The sequence below is a fragment of the Haliaeetus albicilla genome, chromosome 28 (genome assembly GCF_947461875.1).
Source record: "Haliaeetus albicilla chromosome 28, bHalAlb1.1, whole genome shotgun sequence".
In the NCBI taxonomy this organism is placed as follows: Eukaryota; Metazoa; Chordata; class Aves; order Accipitriformes; family Accipitridae; genus Haliaeetus; species Haliaeetus albicilla.
In genome coordinates, this window is record NC_091510.1 from 16006092 (window position 1) to 16030857 (window position 24766).

Genomic DNA, 24766 nt, shown 5'->3' on the forward strand with positions numbered 1-24766 from the left:
CTATGCAGCAATCTAAGGGGATTTTCACCTCAAGTATAATTTTAGAGGTCTTTTAATGAAAACAAATGAACACTGACAAAGGTTGTGCACAGGCGGAATAACTGATGTGGCCATTCTCACCTCAAGCACAGTAACCTCTGACTTGAAGGGAAGATGTATTGCAATAGAAATCAGAAACTGTAAGGTCATGTCACCCACCTTCTAATGGCTAATGTTAATATTCTCTGCACTCTCTGGCCTTTTTATTGTACAAAGTCCCACAACCTCCAGGGAGGCTACGGATACAGGGGATGGAGCTCAGACCTTTACCACTGCCAGGCTCAGATCTCATCCCAGTAGATGTGGTGTTTCTGAAGGGCCGAAGTACAGGTTTTATGTATGCTTTGTGTGCATGTTTGTATGTGTGAGAGCGCGCGAGCTGGATGATTTACTGTTGTTCATAATGAACATTTTTGTCTGTTGAAAACATCCTAGTGATTTACAGATTGTTATTTTTATGGTAGAATCATGAAGATCGTAACCATTGTGAAATGGCACGACTACAGTGTCCACTGTGTGCAGTTATTGTTATGAGAAAATCTTTAATTATGCAAACACCAACCAGGTTTTTTTTATCCAAGTCAATACAAATCAAGATTCATTGTTCTTCAGAGTGAATTAAGACCTCTATACGGGTACCTTTTCAGGTACTGCTTTAGCTCATAGGTCACTAATATTTAATGTACTAAGTATCTACTTTTTTTTTATTTTTTAAATCTTTTGAATTTTTTTTCACTGTGAACTTAGTAATTGCCATATATGGTGTGGTTAGGGTATTTATAAAACACTTACGCTAACGTCCGAACACAGACTGAAGTTCATGGTTTCACATGACATTTTGAGAACTCTTAACGATTTTCACTTGTGTTCTTTAAAGAGAAGGTTTGATGAAAATTGAATTGGCATGATTTTTCTTTAGAGCATTTGATAAGATTAGGATTTCAAGTGTTGAATTCATGACTAATGACCATTTATTTTGAATTTTTAAAAAATTCGCTGTTTATTCTGGAGTTTTTGAGAGCACTGCAGATAAATCTTTCCCATGTGCTCTGCGTACAGTTTGTTCAGAAAGATAATACTGACAAGTGTTTGATGAGATGTACTCTGTTTCATTTCAGGTGTTCTGAAAAAACTAATCTAAGCTTATGTATGTTCTTCAGCTATATAGTGAAGACATTTATCTTAATGCATTGGTGCATTTCTAGACCTTTAGGAGGCCCAAAGGACAAATGAGATTGAGCTGGTTGGATATTAAAAAAAAAAATTAAAACTTATTCATGCCCTGACAAATTTATATTCTAGCACAGCGGATGTTGTGGGTTTAGGTACATAAATAACTTTGTAAAACTAAGTACTCTTTTGAGAAGTAACTTGAACATTTTGTAGTTGACTGAAGTTTCTGAAAATAACCTGTAGACATTCGTATCACTTGGACACTGAGAAAATTTGACCCCACATTTCACATGTAAGCTAGCACCTTGTAAATAGCATCTATTCTTGCTTGTCTGTGGGCAGTTCATCCATACTATGGATTTGTCTTGACACAGATGCGGAAGAATCCCAGCTAGCCAGCTTGGCTTGGTAGTAGGAGGTGTACTAGTAGCATTAACTAGTTTGAGACCAGAAGTAGTACAGCCGCTTTTGCTGGGGGGCAGGATTGTGATTCTGGCAGTATGTAGGTCAGCTCCAAATAGCTTTTTAATTGGAAGGTATGATGCAATGAACCTGGTAAATTCTTGTAGATGTGGATGGAGACATGTCAGCTGGAGTCAGTGTCAGTAATCCTTACATGGAGAGCATACACTGCATGGAAAACGTTAATTTCTATTCCTCCCAGATGGTATGCCTGATAAAACATCACATTCCTGAAGTGCTGTTTTTTCAAGCTTGAAGCATGGCAGTGCCTTTGACAGTATAGCTGTCTAATCCACTTGATGTTCTGTCATTCCTGAGACATGGACAGCAGAAGTCTTATTCCCAAGGAATGCTCTGGCCATTGAATCAGCCAAGAGAAAACTTTTGGGTTTTAGCAAGGTAAATGATCTTATACTGAGCTTTGCACAGATTTGAACTGTCTGTGGAAAAAATATTAGCGAAAATATATATCCAGGATGTGTGATGTAAATCTTCCAGTGCAGTGTGGGATCGTGTCATCTCCCTGTGCCTGGTGAAGGTTCCTTCTCATGACATTTGAATTCACTTTTAAGGATTCCAAGTGCTCTTTCCTTTGGCCACATGTCAAAAAGGGGAGCTTTTGTTGCTGTGAGACCCGAAACTACTATACCGACTGTAAACCCCAAGAGGTTGTTTTTATCCTTCCATGTGAAACTGTATTGAATGTGCAGTATTGATGAGCAAAGACTGAAGGCACAGAGAAGTAATATAATTCTATAGAGGTTACACGGAGCTCAGGCTTGGTTTATTTTACAGGAAAAAAACATTGAAATAATCATTTTATAATTAAAGTCAAATGAGCACATACTGTGAGATCAGTGCACTGAGTTTAATTCCTTTCATCCCCAGAAGCAGGGAATGGATTAAGCATCTCTCTGGAGCAGAGCTTGCTTGCTTAAGATGCAGAATGCGTTATTCATGTGATGAGACTACATGTCATATTTATCACGTCTTCACATGGCGCAAAATCAACAAGCAACAGAACCTTTCAAAGGGATTTACAGAATTGCTGAAATTATAGTTAATTCAAATTATATGCATTAATATAATTGCAGTTTGAAACTTGGGCTTATTTTTGCAGATGTGTAGGTGTTTAGTTATAGTTATATATACATGATTGTTTGAAACATTATTTAGCGTCACAGTCAGAATTTCTTAATGTAAAAGTGAGGCTTGAGCTAATGCCAGCATGACAAGCAGAGCCTGCAAAGTAAGAAACAAACAGGTTTTTTCTCCTCTGAACCTTTAAATTTAGGCTGTCCACTAGTATATAATGAAACCTTATTGCTGCTCTGCCCATGTAGTCAGGTACAGAAGCCAATAGGGTGTGTGCTGTGCCCCATTCGGGAAGCTGTCACCGTCAGACTAGTACTTAGGCACGTGAATGAAAGCAACGTGTTTCAAAATTCAGGGGTAAGACCCTTCCCTCAGAATCACAGAGGCAGTTAAAAACATCTGTCATTTAAAACCAAAGTGTTTGATAGTCACTTGTTAGCTAACCTCTCGAATCCCTAGGTTTAGACAGCCGTAGTTCCGACTGAGTTCCTGGGCTGAGGTCTCCTCCCGGCTCGCCGAGGGTCCGCAGCGGTGCCTGGCCGAGGGGAGGCGTTAGGTCAACAGCACTTGAGTCAACGGTGTCGTTCCCGTGGTTGCTTATTCCTGCGAGAGCTTTAAAAAGGGCATCAAATATTCCAACGGTACTGATGCCTTGTCGAGAGCCGATGTCACTGTTAAAGAGGCACTTTGAAATCAAGGAGGCTTTAACATATGCTTAAAGATAAGCATGTTCTCAGTACTGTCCTGAATATGGACAGGCTGAATAGCGGCTCCCACGCTTTCCAGACTAAAATACAATGCCCTCTTATCTGTTTTAACAACATGTCAACAGTAATGCTGTGCAAATTCTTCATTTATTTATTTGTCTGTTTTCAATTCACTCACTGAAAATTGAGGGGGTAGAGGGGAATGAAATAACCTAACACAAGCATAAAAATAATTCCTCCATGAAACAAAAAGAGACACCATAAATTTGAGGCTGATTAAAATGGTTCATAAAATCTGCAACATAATTTTGGTTTTAGTCCAATTCTGTACTTGCTTTTTATTGAGTCTTAAAAGTTACTATTATTAAAAAAAAATTAAAATAAATAGTCAAAAACCCCACAGTTTTTAAAGAGCTGAAACATTTCATCTTCTCAACATTTTATTTTTGTTGGCTGAAGCCATTAGTAAGTTTTAGTTAAATTCTGCAAATAGTTTTGATTGGGTTGAAAGTCTATTTTTTTAGGGAAAAAGCTAATTTGTACCCAATCTATTTGACATTAAATTTAAAAAAATCCATACTTTATACTTCTTGAATCTACTGACTCAGACATCTGCACTATGGGAGACTTATAGAAATAGGAAGTTTTATTGCCTGAAGTGGTCAAGGGCTCAAAAGAACTATAATACAAACCGTAGTCTGGGACAGCTATTTGAATCATCTGTGAATTCAGAGATTTAGTTTAGCTAGGAGGATCGCAGTCATGTAGCTGTCTCTCTCCTAAGTAAATTCTTGTTCAAAGAACCGGTGCCAAATAATGAGGAGACATAGTGGGAATATTTCCTCAAACAGAGGAAATCTCCTTTTCTGGGGGACAGAAGAATAACACAGCTGCCTGCCCTCTGCCCTGCTGAACGCAGCTAGCAAAAGGTCCGTGAAGTGTTGTCCCTCATCATGTCGTCTCTGATCCACTGTTGTTTCACCTCCCGCATAACCCTTGTGCTCCAGCTGTGCCGGCCCCTGGGACCCACGGGAGCCGTTATGCCTTCCCAAATCTCATTCCAGCCACCTTCTACTCCACAGTGACACCTGGTCTTCTGAATAGGCAAATTGTCCGTATTTATGGTGAGAGGGCATTGCAACCCTTAATGGAGAAGAGCAGGAAGGACCAAACCTCGATGTTATAAATCATTCCCTTGACATTTTCTACACCACATAGAGCCTGTGTTTCTCTCTAACCATTTTTTTTCACTGTTGTTTGCAAGTTTTGTGTGCAGTTGCAGGGATGTACTAACAGGTCAGTTGTTAAAATAGGTCACTTTACTCTGAAGGAAAATTGTCAAGACTTTGAAGTTTGAAATTAAAGTGACCAGATTTTTCAGTTCCTTTGTACATGCATGAATACTGCACTTTCTTTCCACACTACCTGATTCTTTGAAGCATGCTATAATACAGGTTTCCTATTTCAGCGCAGTGTTTGATCTCAAAAACAGGGCTAGCCATCAAACTGGAGGGAAAACACAGAGTGAATGTACAGCCCTGAGCGCATCCTCTGCAGTGGCTCAAGCTCTGGTATTGCTGTTATTAGCAGTTTTGCAGCCTTGTTTTGGGGGAGTTTGGTAAAAGAATTTTATTGCAAAAATGAAATGTTAAACATAATTTTAGGGTAAGCTGAATTTTGAACTACTGAGCTAGAAGGGAGCACATGCAAATCAAAGAACCTTAAAATGCCTTGCAAGGATAATATTTACAGAGCTGATACTGAAAAGATAATTACTGTATGATGTAGTGTCCTCTGTAATTGCTTAGGACACCAAATATTCCTAGGAGAAGTCGTGAAATACTAAATTATTGTAATAAAAACAATAATTAATGTCCTGGGAATTTTCAGGCTCTGAAATATTTAGGTACACAATGTATATGTCAGTAGAAAGCAGTAAGGCAGTTTTCTTCTGATCCTTGGCTCTGAACACATACAGGTGCTATTTAGCTGTTTACAAAAACACAAAAGTATGCCTTTTTTTCCCTTCCCTGACCCACAGCCTGCTGTGCAGCAAATGTTCATATTCTGTCTCAGGCTACACCAAATGTGGCTTTCCTGAGGGGTTTGTCTACTGCCCACAACTAACAAACTCAAATGTAGGTCAGCTGGAAGCTGAAGAATTTTAAAGGCCACTCTACTTTCTTCGCTATGATTGGGGCGGGGGGGGGGGGGGTGTAGCATACAGAAATGTCTGTTTAATCCTGAACACAAGAATATATTGCTATAGGAAAACAAGCGAAGGTTGTGAAGAAATAAGAAAACATTTGAGAGTTAAAATATATGTGTAATTCCAGGACCCAGTATAGATTAGAGTTAGAGACAGAACATGCAATCCAGTTACAATGTGCTTGAGTTGCCAGTATAAAATTGTTTTAGCCGAATTTAACATTTGTGTGCGCTGTGCTACAATTTAAATGAGGAAAAGGTCTGTACAGCATAGTATAATACAAGAATTGATAGAGTGCATTATTTTTCTTTTACAAGATAATCTCAGAAATAAGGGAGAAATATAGAAAGTAATACAGAGAGACAGGAGAAATCAGAAAAAATCCACATGGATTAAAAAAAAATAATTAAAGACTTCTGATGTGATCCAAGGATACAAATTTCATTAAGTGACACTTAGGAGGGGAAGACAGCTCCCAGGTTATTCTTGCTGTAGCTCAGCTGTTAACATCTGAGCCAGGTTCACAGTGACTGACAAATGTGACAGACAGATGATCCATCCCCGGTGGGGAGATGTTTACCTATGTGCAGACACGCCTCCAGAGCCAGTTTTGTTTTCCTCTGTGATTAATATGGCATTGGCAAGACAGCGGTTGTTCAAAAATAGCTGTTCTCATGCTTGCAGTTAACATGGTCCAATTCCTTCAGACTCCTGTGTCAAGTAAAACCGCAGAAGATGTAAATGATCCCATTATTTTTTGACGGAGTGCTGCTAACTTCAGCAGTCCCCTTTGCTTCATTTGCTACAGGGCAGCCACCTTCTCAAGCAGCGTTGCTTAACTTGTGCAGACCTCAATCACCTTTTCCAGCCTCATCAAAAGAAACCTGCCTTACCTTTGACTTCAGCTTCCCTCAGATTTCATAAGCGCTCTGATATCACAGATGCTGTGCTGTCTTGCTCTAATCCTTCATTCCCTACCAAAATATTAAATACTCTTCACTGGCTAACTAGTTTTGCAGATTAAAAGCGTGATTTGCCAGAGGAAACCTGTCACAAAATCATCCCCTACCTTTTTCATAGTTCTGGAAAAAAGAATTCATTGCAGAAATAAAACCTGAAAATAATATATATCTCTCAGTAAAGGCCAAGTTGGGAAGTTGAAGTATGGTGCACAAAAGCGCTTTTTCCCCCCTCAATTTGCACTTGTCTCATAGACACTTTTACTGTGTACTTTGTAAAATCAGCACAGAATGCTCAGACTTGCCACTGAAGAGACTTTTAGCATTTAGAAATCCATTAGCAATAACCTCTGCAGTCACAGTTATTATGGTAACTATTTTGGGTGATTTCCTAGCAGAAGCAAGTTTTTTGACCTGTGTGATGCAGATCACAGGCTAGTAAGCTTTTCTGTACTTGAGGTGTTTATTATATCTGCAAAGTCATTTGCTGATTTTCATGTTTGATGAGAGGCTGCAGTTGCTGTACCATTTACAGTCTCCCTGTGTGTTTGTTTAACCTGCTAGAGGTTTATCAAATGGTCTGTGAAGCATCTGCAGAGCTACATGTCTTTTACTTCTCATCAACACTGGAAATTCCTGAATTTGCTTTCACATATTCAAAATTGAAAGAAGTTAGATTTCTTCCTTATCCTTCCTCCCTTCCACCAAAATAACTTTGTTGGAAGGATTTCATATATTGTATTCATGTAAACATGTTTCATACACAGATAAACCCAAAAGAAGTTTAGCTTTCATAGAAAATGAAAAAAGTCTACTGAGCTCTTACCTAAATGAGATTGCTGATGGTTTATTTATACATTTTCTTTACAAATCTGCTACCATGCTAGTGCTTTTCAATACTGAAAAGGATTAGAATAGAGAACAATCTAATTTCATTCCTTTCACCATAAATGAGGAAGAAAATGCATTCAAGGCAATACTGTACATAAGAAACACGAACTTTTTCAAATATCCAACTGATATGAGGTCTGAAATTTAAATATCTTTAAACTATTTTCACTTCTATATAAAAGTTGATTATGGGCACAGCCAATAGCAGGATTTGTTGCTGATGGTACCAAACACCTTCATTTATGGATATTTGGATTTAGTTGCACATAATTTTATCAAACTTCAGCCCTTCAAAATCAAATGTATTAAATTATTCCAGCTGCAGTTTTTCCCAGCAAAATCAATTTAGCTATAGGTAGTATGATGAGGATGAAACCCCATGTAGTATCTATAACATCATTAAAAAAAACCATCTCAACTATTTAGCCCTCGCACACGTGCATTTTGGGGCGGAGATGGCAATTTTGAGCAAACCGTTCTGTATTCAGCCAATGCACTTGCAGTGTGTGCAGGTACTCCGTTGGCCATTCGTTAGCTGGAAGCAGCAGTCCCCACCGCCTGCCTCGCGGTCACCGTGGTACCGCGGGGTTTCTCGATGGCACCCGAAAATGGGCTGGGAGGCATCAATCAGTGCAGCTCCCGAGGCTGATGGTCCCGTCTCCCGGTTCTTTTCCTGCACGGCTTCGCCATGCTCTCTGAACTCCGCCAAGGGAAAGCATCCTTGTGATGGTTGCTTTCTTTCATTTTAATCCAGGTGTTGGTGGCTTCTGTCAAAAAATCAACTCTCCTCTAAAGGCTTCAGTTAGAAGAGGGGGCAGGCTGTAGAGGCCGTCTGAGGAGAGAGAAACAAGGAGAAGCCAAAGATGGTGAGGAGTAGTCCTGAGAGGTATGGAGAGAGAAGCTGGACGGTTTGGGTGAGTTTGGATAGAGGGAGGAAAGCCATCGGCTCGTTAAAGGTCACGGCAAGAGGTGACGAGCACAGGGAGATCTGTAACCCTGTGATTGTGTGACTGATCGTGGTCCATTCCTGGCTGAACACAAGACTCCTCGATCCCTGTAATCTCTGCTGTCCACAAGAAGTCGTAAAACTCTTCTTTCGTGAAATGGGACTTTGATTATCCCTTGTGGAGTAGAACAGCCCATTACAGCTACCAGAGGTTCTTTGTTGGTTTAGGTAATTGAGAAGCTAAAGCTCAATATTGACCTCTTGAAAACCACCGCATTTCCACAGGATAGCACGGCTGGGTTTTTGTGGGGGAGGAAGGGGAGCGTCTGCAGAAAAATGGAAATTACATGAGGAGAAGATCCATGAGGGTGCTCAGGTTCCCCAGTCTGTTTGGAAGTGAGGAAACGTATAAAAAATATTCAGGCGGTATCTTTTTCGCATGGGTGGGAAACTATTTAGACATTCTAATCTATACTGTTACCAGTCTGATATTGGAGCAAAAATGTGGATTCAACAGAAAAACTGATTTCTGCATCATTCAATTGAGACAATCCTCCTGGATCCAATATCACTAGAGAGGAAGAGTAAGCAGTAAACGTGTGGATGCAGACTGAGTCTGTGGATTCAGAAGGGATTGAACAAATTAATTGGCAAGAAATTCATATGTAAATATTACAAAGACTGAGGAGCATTGTACCCTCTAATGTGACAGTACTGGATGTTGGGGAACTGTGGCAGGACTGCACTGGACAAAGTAGGCAGGCTTTCATTCTCTCCCTAAACAGGACCTTCTTTTCTTGCTTTCCAAGATGGAGCAGGACTAGATGGAGTGTTAGTCTGACCCAGCAGGGTGTTGCTGTCTTTCAGAAGTCCTATGTCCCACAACGCTGTAGGCAGAACCGTACGACTAGCAAAAGAAATCCCAGCGTCTTCCTTTAACATCTGAGTAATTCGGTAATCTAAGAAGTTGAGGATAATTTTTTATCATTGGCCTACTTGGGTCTTTTTGGAGTTGATGGAGTCTTTTTGTCTTAGAGTTGTAGATAATTAACTTGATTTTTTTTTTTTTTTAATGATGTTCCTAATGTATTTTCCAGTACCTCTTTAAAGGAGTTCATATGTGCTTTTCATCTGTTTTTTTTAAATCTCCCATTCAGTTTCTGCAGTGATTATAAATTCAGGACATGAAGATAGGAAGAAAATAATGTATCATCTACCAAGATAACAGCACTGTCACAGCAAAATATGCTGTCCCAGATCTGGATAATAGCTGCCTCTTCTTTTCAACAGTACCAATGGGTCAAAGCTACTAGCTTTCACCGTAAACCTTGACTTTGACATCAAAATCTTAATATTTTTTTTTGTTACAAAATTATATGTCCATTTTTGCTAATGTGAAGTTGTTTGAAGTGTTTAATGTGGATGCAGAAAGGGTCATTTCTTTGCTTGTTTGTTTAATAGCATTTTCATGCTGCTTAGAATCGGAAGAGAGAAAGAGCTTTTGGTGCTTGTGTGTCTTCCTCACTGCATCCCTGGTATGTGGGGCAGACAGAGATAGGAATTCGTGCCTCACAGTGTAGAATAAAAGTGTTAGGCATGTCTGTTTTGTGTAGGAGCTGTAAGACCACAAGTTAATTATAGCATCATTAGAAACTGGTTTTTTTGTTTGTGGTAAGAACAAAGAGCTCATTCTTTCAGGTTTTAGTGTATTTATTGTGAATTTACATGGAGTTCGTGGGCCAGAAGAGACCTTGGTGACCATCTAAACTAAATATACAACTTCCCTGAATTTACTTACATTTCAACTTGTATTTGAATTATATTTTAGAGGGACATTCAGTCTATTTAAGGTTGGCAGTGATACAAAATCCATCGCAGCCTTTTGTTGTTAATTAGCCTCATTGCTTTTATTTCTAGCTTGAGTATGTGTGGTTTCAGCTTCATCTCATTTGTGATAAAGAGTTGTTTTTCATCAAAATTCACTTCATCCTATATAGGTACTTCATTATGAAGTCACTGTTTAATCCTCCCTTTTTTAAAGTAAACAAATTGTGCTTCTGGGGTCTTTTGCTCCCAGGTATGTTTCTTTAACTATTCTGAAAGCTCTTTTCTGACTCTCCTGCCCTCCCTTAGTAGTAATCTTGTTGAATTGTGTCACAAGAATGAGATAAAGCATCCAAGTGATGGTCACTACTCCACTAAATACAAAGGTGTACTAAGTATTGCTGTGTAGAACTGTCTTGTTTATATATTAATGGTTTTCGTAATTATTCTGGCCAGTGAGAGTTTTGATCACCTGTCAGGTTTCCCAAATCCTTTTCTGTCCACATTAATTTCATAATTAATTTACTAGCCACTTGTTTTTTTATATACAGGTGCAAACATCCATTCATACCTCTTACATTAATAGAGCAGGATACTTTATTAACTTTGTAGGTAATATACAGGCTAGTAGAGTGCAGATGCTTATCTTTTTTATTTATTGTCCTTGTCCAAATTTCAGATACCATTCTCACTTTGTATCTTCATGGTCTTGGGAATCCACTAATGTTGTGTGAATAAACACATAAAGAAGGCTCTTCAGTAAAGTCTCACTTACTAACAAACTGAGAAGAGTACGGAAAGCAAAACAAGGAGTATTTTAATAGGGTAAAATAGCAATGAGGCCAAAATCAAGAGATTTCAATGCTCTTATTCACAGAAAACATTGGTGGAAGGACACTGTGAATATTAATGCAAGAAGGAACAGGTGCCAGTCTTCAATGCTAATAGATTTTATCAGTGAAGTAAAACGAGCCTAGCTTAATAGTTAACTCTGAGACAAGATCGTGCCAAGACTTTCTTCCCATATTCAATGACATTGTGACCCCAAATACTTGTCAGATAAATGATACAGAAAATGAGCATTGACCTTTGTGGTAGTAAAACCCCAATGTTATAGAAAAATTAGGGGTACATGCTGGGGCTGAATTTTAGATATCACTGACAAACAATGAGTCATCGTACCTGGTAACACAGTGTGAATATTGATCCCCAAAATACTGCTTCTGTAAACGAAAGTGAGAAGTGAAAACTGATAGAGGTCATATAGGGAAATCTTGTCACTAGACCAAGACTGCAGCAAAATAGACCAAATCTATCAAGAATAACTAATGGTGCAGTACAATTAAAATTAATAATAATTTCTAAATAATTTGCGTGGAACATATTCACATGGGAGTAAAAATGTGTGCTCTTCCAAAAACTTTTCAGGTTGACTTCTGGCTAAAAGATATGTCATTAGTTTTGGAATTGAAAATTTAGCAAGTGTATTTGAAAGTCATTACAAACTTGTAGCTACAAAACCAGATGCCTAGTAAGGAATTTCTGCAGTTTCATGCTACATATTGTACCTAAGTCTAATGAGACCATTAAAATCCAAGAGCTTTATTCCTTAGCCACTAACAAAAGGTAATGGTGCAATAGAGAGCAGATAGTCAATGGGAACATAACAAGAATAATGGAGCTCGACTTACTTAATCCCACACCACACAACATTAAGTCAGTCAGTCTAGCTTAAGTGCTAGCCAACTACAGTGATAGCTGGACATGATTATAAGGTATGGTAAGATGTGCTTTTCATGGGCTGAGTTAAGGGTGTTGGGTGTCTCAGTATTTTTGACAAGTTGTGGATACATTTTATAGTCCCAATTTTCTCTGTGTCCAAAGTGGGAGTAGAGTCTAGAACATTTTATATGCTGATCCAATGCACATTTTAATACATCCACTACCCTATAAAAGTATCATTGACCAGTAGTTAATACGTGGGGATCAGAAGATATCAGGGCATCATCTTGTACTTTTCTAATGCATGTATGATTCAAAATTAAACATTATAAACTCAAACCCATACCAAATATTCTTATCAGGTGGTAGCAGTTAACATTAGGCTGGTATCTCTATCTCCATCATAAGTTCTGGGTCTTCACTGGGGAAAAACATGATGAATGTACAGACCTGTTATGGCCTGAGGATCACCTCCTCCAGACTCTGCTAAACCAAGCAGGGAAGGAAGATCCAGAGCAAAGACTCTTATTACAGGCATTCTGTAAGATGTATAAACTCCTGGAAAATACTGCTGGTGAAGCTGGGTTGGTTGGAAGTATGAGTTTTGCAGTATTTCTAAATTAGCAAAGCTTCAGGGTGGGCAAAGTGACATCAGGACAGAAGTGCTGTCTCTCTTCTTTTGCTTGACAAATTGATCTAAATTTTTTTGGCTTCTTTTTTCCCCCATTATGGCTTCATCTCTGCTGGGAGGGTTTGACATTTTATCGATAATTACATAGTCATGTTGGGGTCTTCTTTTTTAACGTAAATCTGCCCTTAGCAGAAAAGGGGTTTGGGGGTGGAACCTGCAAGACGTTTATGCAAAGTGAGCTTAGAAGAAAAATCCCTACAATAGTTGACCATGTTTTACAAACACTGAGAAAAAAATAGGGCAAATGTGTTTATTGGATAGTTTTGTTCAGGCAGAAATCACCTTTCCCATCTATTTTCAGTCAAAAAAATCTTGGAGGAGGTGACCTTCAGAATAAGCTAAATTCTGGGAATTAAGATAGATCCTGTCTAGAAACATTTACTGTTAGCGGTTCTTCTGAATTTGCCCGTTTAGGTAAATAGCTCTGTGCAGTACTAGATACCATCAGCAGCCTCTCCTGTTCTCCTTAGGAAGTCCCAAATTGTGCTTATAGATGATGCTAATGTTTCTAGCCATTTTAATGAACTGTTTGTTGCATACTTATGAGTAGAAGCAGATCCTGTCATACCAGACGTTCTTTGTTGGTGTAAATCTTAGCTCCATAAGGTACATTCAGACCAGAATGATACGCTCCCATTAATGGTGCTAAGGTTAAGTGATGTTATAAAAATGGCAGAAATGCTGAACCTGTCTGCATGTTTGACATATGCATATATCCTTTATATGTATGCCCAAACTGTAGGATAGGCTGTAAGTTAGGAAAAAAACAAGCTGTTAAATCTGAGTATTTGATACAAGTTAAGGACTGGAGTGACATCCTCAAAGATTTCAGAAGTTACGGCTGCAAAATTTGAGGCTGTAATTAGATCTCTGGTCAGTTTATTTGCCAGGAACTAATGGGTTAAAAGGAAGCAAATGGAATGGTTTGTTGTTACTGTCAAAGTGTTAATCTGACATAGAAAAACAAAGTGGGGGGATTAGTTTTTTGAATTTCCAAAGTCTAAATCATGGTGCTTTTTTGCATTAAAGTGGCTGAAAAATGGGAGTTAAGGAATCCAACTGGTTTAGGTTCATGCATTTGATATCGTACTTGGGACAGGCAAGCAATGTATGATTTATGTGGTTGTGATTGCTTTAGTCACATGAGTAAGCCTATCACAATTTTTCAAGGCAATTTAACAGTATAGTAAGGCAAAGAAAGAGAAGATTTGACCACCCGTCTTTTTAGGTGAAATGAATGGCAATTCCAGATGCGCAGTGCCTGATCTAGATGGAAATTTCCCAGTGATGCAGACTTCAGCTGAAAAGCGTTGATTTATTAAACCTGGGGTTCATAAATCCAATGATGAAGGATAACTGAACTGCATGTGAACTACTCTGGCGTGGGGTCCCCAGCCTTTCCAGGCTTCTGGGCACGCGACATGGTGTACAGCTGGGAGCAGCCCAGTGTAAGCAGCAGTGAAGCAAAAAGATACAGGTCACAGGGAGCAGACATTTATTTCATTTCAAGAACACCACATGTTGGTATATCTGGAGAAGAAAAAAAGTTTCGGAATGCACTTATTTGTTTAACTTTCAGAAATTTTATACCAAACTGGAACCACGTCAAATGTAAAAATACAATTTTCTCTTAGTTTTTCCTCTAAATGATAATAGAATATCTCTGTGCCAAGACCTCTGTATTGAGAGAGGCCTGGTAGGTAGGTACCTTAGGTGATTTTGTAAACTTAAAATTATTTAGAATTTAAATATTTCCTTAAAAAAACCTGGCAGGATATCCTTTAACAGCAGAGGAGTGAAACAGGGACAGTCACATCTTGTGAGTTGATTGCATGGAGTCAGCAACCTGAAGAAGTGCTCACAAGCAGGCAGTTTCCTTCTGTCTTCCTTCATTAAAGTGACAGGTCTTTTTCACAGACGATCTTACTTTAAAATAAGTAAGTATTTTCAACAGGCGTGCCTTGAGCTGTGTTAGCCGCTTCCCCTGTTTGCATCCTTGTTGAGATTCTGTTGCATTTTGATTGAAACGAAAGATGTCATTGAAGCCTACAGGTAGTACGGTTTAGCTTAATCCATATCTGTTTCAGTCTATTTGAAGATTTTAGCTATTTCTTCAGTTTATAGAGACAGTTACCTGCCTGTCTTAACTCCTGGTCACTGAAAGGAGAGAAAGCTGTTGCAATAGACACAGTGAACAAGATGTGTGTTTGAAGTAGACGTGAACCAGAAGGCATAGCTAGCATGTCTTAATATTTTTGGAGAGACAGGTAGGTGTAATCATCTTTGTTCCTTTTCACCTGAAGTTTCTGGAGGATAAGAGGAAATGTTGAAAGAAAAAAACAAAAAACTTTCCTGTGAAATATGCATCACATTTTGGACTTTGACAGAGGAAAGTCTTTTTTTCCTGCGGCATATAATAATGAGACTGCCTCAGGATAATATAAGCCTCTCACATTGATGTCACATTCAGATTTTTGCTGAGACATGCATATAGTTTCTTGAAGTGACCTGAAGATGTAAAATGTTCCTATTGTCTCACAGGCTAATAGGTGCAATATTACTATGTGCTAATATGATGCCATTTCAGTTTCTGTGCTAATTCTGTGGCATATGTTGGCCATTAGATGACAAAAGAAATCACATAGGTACATTCTTGCACCTGTGCATTTTACTGTTTTGCTGCAGTGATTTGTTCAGCAAGCTTGACTATCTAATAAGTTAGTTCATGCAAATGAATGCATCTGTCTTCATTCCTCTTTGCCATTAGTTCATTATGCATACATTAAACCTTAGGGAATAAGTACAGAGATTGATTAGAGAGTTACAGAGCACAGGTTAGCAGCTGAGAAATGCCTGAATTACTCCTTTTTGGTTTTTTCCTCTTTTTTTTCCTGTTGGCAAACTTCTTTTACAGAAATAGTAAATCCTTGTGGATTTCAAATGCTTATTGACAGCTAAAGTCATCACTGTTCTTGTGATTTGGCAAATTTTAATATAAGCCCGTAGCTTATTTTGTAGTTCTTTAACCCTGCTTTTCCTGTGGCTTTAACTATATTTTTTCTTTATCCTAAATGTTGAGTGAGTTAATGGTTCTTTTGTCACAGGCTTTTTTTTGTTCCTACTCTAAACACCTAATAAAAAAATTCAGTGCATCCTATTTGTCAGGTGTTGCTGCATATTAAATTCACCCCTAAGCCATCCTTGTAACTTTAGTTTTATATAAAACTGAAGCATAGAAAAAGAATGAGTCATTATCAGATCACTTTTTAAAACATCCATAGCTATCCATTCTTTCAGCCTATTTTTGACCTACCATCTCCCAGAAGTGGGGATTTCTGGGATGTGGTTTTCCACAAAGGTGGAGAGTAAGCAAACCATAAAGGTATCAGTGATTACTGAGCACAAAAGACAAAAGGTAAAATCTGTAGGAAGTATTCACTCTCCTTTTCCATTTTTTTCTTTGTTCATTCCTAATTTTTTCCAAGGATTGTCTAATCTTCCACACAGAGACTTTGATAAACCCTATTGTCATGCTGAATCTCCCTCAGTACTACCAAGTAGAAAGATGGGGTGTGTGTATCATTCAACTTTGTATGTTCTACAAAGAAAGAAGTGTATGACCCCTAAAAATGTAAATATCTGCTCCTTAATCCAAGTACTAGGAAAAGTCCTACTGGCTCATTCCTCCAAATTTCAGCCATCGTAATATATATTTGAAAATTCACCATCCATTATTTGAATGCCTGCGCAACAGTTTATCTAAAAAGGAGTGCACTGTTACTATATTCTTTTTTGTTCCTTACTGCTTCAATTTTGCCATGATATTAGCAATCTTGCCTCCACGTCATAAAAAGGAAAACTGATGTTTTATATAACTAAAATGTTAAATTATGTAGCAACCGTAGACCATGACAGGCAGCTCAAAGTATGTTTAGTAAAAATAAATGACAGCTCAAATGGAGAAATGGGATCTAATGGCAGTCTTGCTAAAACTTACCTGGTAGCCACAAGATGTTGAAACATTGGAAGGAGCTGCAAAACATGTCTTAAATGGCAAAACCCTAAGCAATTCAGGCAGTTCTTAGTCTAAAATGGACTGAAGATTAAGAGGTGATTCGATCAGAGGTTACAGTTCTGTATCTGCAGGGATATCTTGAATGTAATGGTGGTAGCTTAATGAGATCTTGGGATTGAAGACTTGTCTACTCCCAATTCAGATATAAATTACCTGCACATGTAGCAGATTTTCCGTCACGTGATGGTTTCAAAGCCACATTGGATATCTTTCTAAAAGGTAATCTGTAGCTGCAGATATCACTGTATCATGTGTCTCTGCTTGTGTCACTCAGGAGATCAGGGAGAGAATTGTTCTCAGTGGTTCCTTCCTGCCTTGAAATGCACAAGTGCAATCAATCCTGTAATCAATCCTGCCTGATCCATTTTGGTAACTGTAGAAAGCAGAGAAACTGGAACAGTCAGGCCATGCTTTTGTGAATAGTATCACCTCAGTACAAATAAACACTAATTAGCAAGAGTTCTCTTGGTGCTAATTTCTCAATAAAGGAAATGGAGAGGAAGTTGGAAGTGAATCCATCAGAATTATGGGAAGAAGTTTTATAACGCAAAATACCACATCAATGTCAAAGTTCTGTTGCTGTTCCGCACAGCAGGATTTCCACTAGCAAGGAAGGAGGATTACTGAAGCCTTCATCCAGTTCAGACAGAAATCCAGAGAAGACTCATGTTGTCATGGAGCTCTGTCCTTTCTTCATCCATAGTGTTTAATAATAGAGACATGCAGAGGTGTTCAGGGTAGCACTGCTGATGCACAAGCCGTTCTTGAGTTTAAGACTTGGTTGCTTATAGCATGAAGCAAAATTTTCAAAAGCAGACACTTGTTTCATGTGGGAGATACAAATTTGAGATAACTGGGTATAAGCTTCAGCTCAAAAGCATCTTCTACTACCCATTCCCCACCCAAGCAAAAAAATGCCATTGTGTGGAAGCAAAGAGGTTTGAGCTCTGGAAAGCCCTGTAATGTCTGTTAAAGAGGTTGTGAAGGTTGAGACCATCGAGTTGTTCATCTTTGTGCTTGTTTTGTCCTACACTCCAATGTCCTTGCTTCAGAAAGCTCCACCTTGACAGTTTAGTGAGCTGCTTTGGTCCCCGCGCATGTTCAGGAATTTGACTGCCACCAGAGATAATGTGGAAGCAGAAAAATGCTTGAACTTACTGAAACCTAGCAAGTGTCTCAAGGTGGAACAGTCCTTACCCAAAGATAAGAGAGTTGATCGTTGCAAATCTTCAAGCATGCAGGTAGTGATCAATGGATAGCGTAGATACTTTCCCAGAGAAAGCCATCAATGAAAATGCTTGAACTTCACAGCTAGTTCAAGGAATAAATGTGCTTTAACTAGACTACATCATTGAGCAAGTTTGTAGTTCACACTGCATCTTTATTCCAACCCTGTTGCAAGGGGGCACGTCGGGGATAAAAATAACTTTTTGTAGGTAATAATGCAAAAAAAAAGTTTCGTTGGTTGTGATTCCTCTAAATCTGCATCTTACAGTAATATATTAAAGTATTCATATTTGCTGAAGCCAGATGTTTTAATGTTTTATAATGTTATTAATAATTTTTCCTCTAATTGAATTTCTCTGTCAAGATTTGCTCAGGGATTATGAATAGTAATTCTATTAGTTTTGACACTTAAACTTGAAATATCTTACTTTCTAAATGCATTTTAATTAAAATATGTTGATTGTTCTTCAATGTACTTACAAGAATTCAAGCTTGTAATTTGATTCTTTACCTATAATAGGGGATTATAAAAGGTGTATGTTTTCAATTTCCTTCTACACAGATGTTCTGCGTTGTATTACATTCCACCTTTATGGACATCTACACAAATTAAGAAAACAGGAAGCATAAGAGCAAAAACTGACAGAAGGATACCTAAAAAATAAGAACTCCTCCAGAAATGGCATGGCAGTTTTAAACATTTCCTGGGTGGCTCTGATTTTGCTTTTCCACACCATTGGGCCCTCCCCCACAGTCCAAAACGAGGTGGAATGGGAAAAAAAAATATTTTCATATATTTCCTTACTAGTTGCATTAATTTTATTGCTCCATAAGCTTTGTCACCAGCCATCTCAAGAAAATGTAGAGACGGAAGGGCTTGTTGTTCTGACTGTGGCCTGTGTGGCAAGTGTTTTCTACCACTCCTGGCTGTAGGGGTGGATTCAGACACAAGCAGGATTTTGGCTCTTGAACATGTGCCATTGCTAGCCTGGCTGTGCCGCTGCCGGAGCAGCGCTGGGACAGTTTGTTATAACTGCACTGCAGGCTGGGGATGGAGATGTTAAGCCTTTGGAAAGTAAAAGTGGTTTAACTCTAGTCACTGTAAAAAATGAAATGCAGTTCTCCAACAGCTGATTGTGGGTTTTGCTTTATCACACCCACAAGGAGTGGGGTATTTTTGTAGAAAGGGTCATACTCGTACAGTCCTGCTAAACATTTCACTCTGGAAGTGTAATGACTCAAGTTACTGTGGTGTGTGCCGATAACTGTGTCATATATGAGGTGTTTCTTCCAATACTCTTCTGCTAAGAAGTTGATGAGGTTCTTGTCATGAAGAATGAAGAGGCATTTTTTGTCTCTTACTGGCTTTCAGTTGGTGGTTATTTGATTTCAGGTTTGGGATATTTATATTAATTTCAATTCTTTTAGTTATAAACAGAGTTTCAAATGTAATGCTTATGTTTGATGCTAAATTGAAGACCACCCCTGTTGCATGCCTCAGTTTTATTTTAGAGCGAGTTGGCTGCCAAGGTATCTGTTTCTGTGCCTTAGAATATGAAAAACATACCCAAAACCAAGTAGTGCAAGAACTAAGCTCTTTTTAGGTGGAAAACCAATGAACCCAGATGTGAGCTGTGCTGCTGTGTCCTGCAAGCCTCGTGTTTTCAGTGAGTTATGTGATCGCATCCTGTATATCATGGCCTGTGGTTGATCATAAAATATCATTATTTGCTTTTCTATGTTATGCCTAGGCCAGGCAACAGTCAAGACTTTTTCCAGTTTATAAGCACTGGTGGAAGGTATTTGTGTTTTAGATAGTATTTCTGCAGTGGCAAAGTTATCTTGTAGATGCTCTTACAGCTGAAAAAAAAAAAAAAAGAAAAAAGGATTGTCTAATGCCCTGTACACAACCAAAATAGCTGTTGGTATAAACTGAGTCTATTTTAGGTGGCTTTTTGCAACTGCCGGAGCCTTACGCATCTCCCTTGCTTTCCCTGAAAATAGCACAACATTTCACCTTTACAACATTTATCCAAGCCATCATTCATGTTAGCCTGGCCGCTGACCCAAGGCCACCTGCATTGGCGTTGTTTTAAATGTACGGTCCGCTGGTAACTGCAGTGTGCTGTGCCTCCTGGATGTGCTCTGATGCACCTCGTGGTACCCAGGTGTCTTCTGCTGTGGGTCGCTGGGTTTCTGAACTAGGACTGGTTTGGGGATTGTCCCTCCAAAGGCTGGAGGAGGCGGCACGAAATAGGTTAAGGTCAGCTTCAGTTTTCAGATTTTCTTCACCAATGTGGTTTTGTTTGCTTGTTTTTAATACAGATTTAGGTGGTTTAGGAGTTAGTGACAGCCAGTCATGAAAAGGGCAACAAGGAAGAGTATGTTCATCATCTCTTGACATCCCTCTTGTCGCACTCAGAGAAATACACCTACTTGCAGGACTTGAAAAATTGAGTAGATATGATGTCCCCAGCGTAACAAACTGCTGTTTCTTAACAATTGACTTTACGTGATTTCTTATTAAGCCATGAGATGCCTACTGGAATGTAAAGCGAAATGTTTCCTCTGCAGAATTTCTGCTGACATACAGGGAAAATCCATACAAGGACAGCTTTGACTGTATTTTCAACAGACTTACCAATTACTTACTTATTGATTATGTATGTCTTTTGGTAGGAAACGATCAATGACAGCAAGTATTTTTTTACTTTTAGGTTAAGTTCCATTTACACCCTGTCCTGGCTGTGCTGACCAAACTCATTCACTAGATGGAGGATACAAGCACTTAATCTGATCATGTAGATTCTAGGCACTTTCTTGGATTTTAAAATGAAATTTTCACAGAAGGATGAAAAAGACACTCAATGTCTGGAATGAAGGCAAATGTTTTTCAGTCTTACTTTAACAAGTAAATTAAGATATAAAATTGTAGAATATAGGAAATAGATGATAAAACTTTTGATTAAGAATTCTCTCAACTTTCACGTGTTGTTCTGTGAAAAAATCTCTTCTGTAGTCTAGTATTTAATTTTGGTTTTGAAGAAGTGAGTATATTCCAGGTTCAGCAGTCTCATGAGTCAATTTATTTTCCATGCTTTTTATTCATTAAAACATGTTATTTACACACATCAAAAGGCAGGAAACTACAAAAAGTCTGATCATGTATAAAATTCTAGAAGCTTTATCATGATACTATTTTCCTTGACGAAAAATTAATTTCACATGGTATTTCTTGGATTTTACTTACCTGCAAGTTGTTCCATTTATTCATCTTCTTACAGTAAGATTTACCCAGTCTTGTATTTGAGCGCCTGCTTATGTTTTGAAGTTTTCTCGTGCTGTGTTGAATATCCCTGTAGTCTTCCAGGTTGCAGAGCCGATCATAGTCGTGTTCCACCAACTGACCTGCTGCAAGTCAGGCACACACAGTTACGGTATTGCAGCAGCAAACCGAAGAGAAGCATCCAGACAAGGAATTAAGAAAACAACAGCAGCGTAATGTTTTCTTTAGAGTTAGCTGCTATGTATGCTCCGCCTTACAGAACTGGAGATCTAAATGAAGCTCTTTGGAGCGGAACCTTTCTTTTCTATCTTACGTCTGCATGTGCGTACAGGTACATGTGCGCGTACAAGTATGCATGTTTGCGCTCCCCTTGCCGAACCCATCTCCAGTGTTCAGCAGGATTCCTGAGCCCCGTACCAGCGGTAGGTGGATGCCAGCGAAGCCGTAGGGTGACTGGTGCAGCATGGACAGGCATGTGCCCAGGATCGCCCCTGCAGCAGGAGGAGGCGATGGAAGTCCTGGGGCAGACCCGAAACCCTCCCCGGGCAGAGGGGAGGCAGGGACCCAGTGTGAGCTGCGTTTCGCTGAGTGCTGCTGGAGTTGTTAATGGTGGGAGGGGAAGAAGTTCTCGAGTGCATTTCTCCTGCTGAAGTGTAAAATGGTATTGATTTGGGCTTTTTATAGGCTTGGAACCATCTTTTCTCTACGCAGTTTCATTTTAGAATAATACATTTGGTTCGTATCACAGAGCAGTACTGTAGGAGTGGTGTTCTGATATTTGATAGTTCATAAACTGTTATGGAGTAAGAAGATGTTTCTTAAGCTCATGTTCTATATTCAGTTTACCACTAAGCAAAAGACTTGTAAATTCAATTCTTGGTTTATTCATAAATTATAAGAAATCTGGAAATAACATCTTTGCCTTCCCTTCTGATGCTGGCTATGCTAATGTTATTAGCAGCTTGGGAGTACATGTAGCAAAGAACAGACCCCAGAGACTTCTAACTAATTAGGAATTTGCTGGTTGGCATAAGTAATGAATTATGAGTGAGGTGATACATGAAGTAGTTTGATTTTTAACCCAGAAAGAGTAGCATAGCTTTGTGTTAAGTCGAGAACAGAGACTGACCTTGCATTAGTTAGGGAATAGTGTGTACAGATGCGGTTGCTTGTTGGATTGGAAATGGAGTCCCAGGGTGGTTCTGATATTGGGCACTTCCAGTGGGATTAGTCTGTAATAATAATGCTGAAGCAATGCAGATGAGTAAACATGTAATGTATAGCATTATAAGAAAAGCAATCGTGCTATTTAAGCAAGCAAAAATGAAAAATGGAGAGACTGGGGTATTGAATGGGCCTGGTTCAGAGCGCTTCCAGGCATAACAGTCTCTTATAAGCAAAACCAGCTTAGGTAGTTTAATTTCTTCCTGCTATGATTATGTACAACAAAAGCTGCAAAATCTTTCAGAGGGGCAAACCTAATGAAACTGTTGCATACTGCTAGATGACCTCACCTGTCAGTTAGCAATGAGCATTTTGCACCTCCACTCCCTTATAGCGTTTGTGCATCTTTCCCTCCTGCCTACTGAAGAAGAGTGTTTAGAGGTCCCTGTTCTGTTGGCATAGGTATACAGAAACTTGTCAGAATAGATGGTGAGAAGGAACAAGCCTGGTCATTACTTTCCATGCCAGCAGTTGCAGGGAACTGTATAATCATTAGCTAGCTTAAAACACTGCATGGATCATCTGTTCCACATGTCACTTCAGGCAGCAGTATTTCCCAGCATTGGACTGCAAACTCAGAACCTATATAAAAGATCAAAACGCATGGCAGTATTATGCTATGGCAAAAGATTAGGCATGTGCAGTGCATTGTTGATGTCCTTTATACGTGTTCTGGCAAAGTATTTGTTAGCAGAAAAAACCGTGGATGGTCCCGAGAACCAGATTGTACTACTGAGAAGTACAAAGGAAGGATTCAGTTTGGGAAGTGGGGAGAGAGGGGAATTTTCCTTTTAACTCCAGATCTCACAATCAAGAATCGAGTAAATCCTGAATCAAAAAGTGTGACACACCGGCCAAGCAGCTGAGGTTGCATCGTGGGTGCAAACGTACAGTATTTTTGGTTGCAGTACCATGATGTAACTTTTGTAATCATTACGAATACTTGCAGGTTCTTATAAAACTGCAAGCAGCATTCTGGTCCCTAGTGTCTCCTACAGCTATGCAACGTGTCTACATGCTCAGATGCAGGTAATCACATCTGTTCTTTCTGAACTGTCAAAAGAGGCCAGATGTGAGCAAACATTGTGGAAGCTCAATAGCTTCCAAATGATGCCAGATGATGGTTTGGTTTCAGCCAAGTTGGAGAACACACCAGGTGGCTGTGCTACTGTCTGCTGCTGACTGAATAGAGGCACGTTTTGAACAGTCCCATGGTCTCTTGTAATCTTCTCTTTTTACAAACATACCTTCCACTTTTTAAATACTTATTTCAACAACCCATGCTGCTGACCAAATACACTGCAGAATTTTGTCTTAGTAGAAGCTTCATAAGCATAGGAGAATTCTTGCCCAAACACTTAAGTCATGCTGTATAGTGGTAAAAATGTGAATAACTGAAGTGAGGCCATTATCAGCCAGAATGGAAAGAAGAGCCTGTCAGCCACCTAGAGAGGAGCAGGAACATTACATAGGATGATGCTACACCTGCAAAAGATTCAGTAGTTAACCCTATTAGAAGTACTACCAAGGTTTGCATGGTACTCCACTAGGGCTGGAGGCTCTTCTGAATGTTTTTCCCTGCCTGCCACCATTACCTCTGTGTTGCTCACGTTTGGCAGTTCTCATTCAGAGCAGTTGTTCTTCATCCTGAGGTCAAAACATATTAGGTTATGTTCTCGGTCGTATGGAAATGACCAGAGAGATGGATGATCCTTCCAGGATGTCATCATTTTCTGGGTGGATCTTTAGGAATTCGTGTGTTTTTCCAGAATATCTTGACAGCTGGTGGTTTTAATAGGTCTTCTCTGACTGGAGACAGTGGACATGAGGTATGATTGCTTTCCAAACAGTTGCAGCCCTGCTGGAACTGTGCATATGTAGATTGCCTTGTCCAGCCATGTGCAGTAATGACATCTCTTTTCAAGACCCTGAGGCTTTCCATTGCAGGTGACCTGCATTTGTCGAGGTCTGTGAGATTAGCTTGGCATTTTCCAAGAATGCTGAATGGGCAAACTGCAGCAGAGGGTGTCCTAGACAGCACGTGAGGGAAATTTTATATACAACTACAAAAGTCCTTCACTTACTTTATACCTGTTCTGCAGAGATGTCACAGCGTTATAGTGGGGATTTGTTTGTGTAAGAGTAAGGAATAAAACTGTTAAGATCTGATACGTTCAATCTCCATCTGGATTCTTGTTATGTTCAATTGTTTTGATTAACACTGACATCTACTAGT

The 24766-nt window shown here is 39.2% G+C and overlaps 1 protein-coding gene across 10 annotated transcripts in view; it reads left to right on the plus strand.

The window, feature by feature from the left end:
* The window catches only part of GRIP1 (glutamate receptor interacting protein 1), a 327461-nt gene that overhangs the window by 218100 nt on the left and 84595 nt on the right, over positions 1–24766 (plus strand). The window lies entirely within an intron of this gene.